This window comes from Piliocolobus tephrosceles, unplaced genomic scaffold, assembly GCF_002776525.5.
Source record: "Piliocolobus tephrosceles isolate RC106 unplaced genomic scaffold, ASM277652v3 unscaffolded_22482, whole genome shotgun sequence".
Classification (NCBI taxonomy): Eukaryota; Metazoa; Chordata; class Mammalia; order Primates; family Cercopithecidae; genus Piliocolobus; species Piliocolobus tephrosceles.
In genome coordinates, this window is record NW_022304846.1 from 477 (window position 1) to 2,440 (window position 1,964).

Sequence of the window (1,964 nt, forward strand, 5' to 3'; positions counted from 1 at the left end):
ACAATATAGATAAATTTAGAAGACATCATACTACATGGAATAATCCTGACACAGAAAGACAAATACTACATGATCATACACACACACACACACACACAGAATAAAGTTTAACTCAGGGTGCAAAGCGAGCTGCTAGATCCATAAAGAACCCAGTCAACCTGCAAAGGGAGGGGAGGGGATGAGCTGTGAGGAGAGCGGGGCCCAAGAACCATGTCTACCCGGGAGTCCTTTAACCTGGAAAGTTACAAATTGGACAAAAGCTTCTGGGTAACCAGAGTCACTGAACTTAAGGCTGCAAAGTGCCCCAAGATGTGCTGCAAAAATTGCTGGAATCTTTACAGGCGAACCACTTCCAAGAGGATGAGCAATTTTTGGGAGCCGTTATGCCAAGGCTTGGCATTGGAATGGATACTTGTGTCATTCCTTTGAGACACAGTGGGCTTTCCTTGGTTCAAATCACAGATTACATTTACCTGATCGTAGACAACTCTTATAGGATGGGCAGGATAGCATGTGCCAATGTTCTCAGTGACCTCTATGCAATGGGGATCACGGAATGTGGCAATATGCTGATGCTCCTTAGAGTCAATAATAAAATGACTGACAGGGAAAGAGATAAAGTGATGCTTCTGATTATCCAAGGTTTTAAAGATGCAGCTGAATAAACAGGAACATCTGTAACAGGCAGCCAAACAGTACTAAACCCTTGGATTGTCCTGGGAGGAGTCGCTACCACTGTCTGCCAGCCCAGTGAATTTATCATGCCGGACAATGCAGTGCCAGGGGATGTGCTGGTGTTGACAAAACCCCTGGGGACACAGGTGGCAGTGGCTGTGCACCAGTGGCTGGATATTCCTGAGAAATGGAATAAGATTAAACTAGTGATCACCCAAGAAGATGTAGAGCTGGCCTACCAGGAGGTGATGATGAACATAGGGAGGCTCAACAGGACAGGCGGCCTTCTGATCTGTTTACCACGTGAGCAAGCAGCTTGGTTCTGTGCAGAGATAAAGTCATCCAAATATGGTGAAGGCCACCAAGCATGATTATTGGGATTGTAGAGAAGGGCAATCACACAGCCAGAATCATGGACAAACCCTGGATCATCAAGATCGCACCACAAGTGGCCACTCAAAATGTGAATCCCACACCTGGGGCCACCTCTTAATCTAGACAGAAATAGCTGTTTGGTTTTGTTTTTAAATAGATCTATTTCCTTTATCCACACTTCAATTAAAGACTATCAGCAACAAAAATCTCATTGTATCTACACATCGGGTGACCTTAGGTCGGTTTGTAAGTGGATACAATTAATAAAATAAAATCCATTGCCTTTTTTTCCTGTTACATTAACTGAAGATGCACCTAATCTTGAGGCAGCTTCTGAGTTAAGAATTATATTGTTATCCAATACTGATGATTCATTTTGAATCTTTTGACACTTATCTCTTGCCGCATAGGCTCTTTTTAAAGGTGCTTTCACATAGCACAGATATAACCAGTAGTCGTGTCAAATAGCAGTTGGTGTCTTCATTTTATGTACATTTATCATATAAGTTTGATGTTTTTTTAAGCGTCTTGAATGGTTTTCTGGAGAGACAGCATTGGTCAGTGGCACATGATGGCATCCCAGTCATAAGAAGGTTGCATGATTCCTTTGAATGTTTGATGTGAAAAGCCTAGTCTTGTCTCTCAAGAGCATCTCGGACCCAGAACATTCTCCAGTAGTGCATTGGTCCAACACGGCAAGTGCTTCACTCCTTAGAAAACACTTTGAAGACAAAAAAGAAATATTATTTCTTTTTTTTTTTTATGTAGCCTTCCTGATATTTACAGTAATACCATTAACTGTTTTCTTTATTGATAGCAAAAAAAGGATACTTTTTGCAATGTTCTATAGTGCTATAAGGAATTGCCTTCCAAATGGAGGTTCATGTATAATACTCATTTACAATTCAATATAT

General features: G+C 41.3%; 1 pseudogene; it reads left to right on the forward strand.

Annotated features, from left to right (window-relative positions):
- Positions 1-210: 210 nt before the first annotated feature.
- Positions 211-1,168, forward strand: LOC111529385 (annotated as a pseudogene).
- Positions 1,169-1,964: the final 796 nt, after the last annotated feature.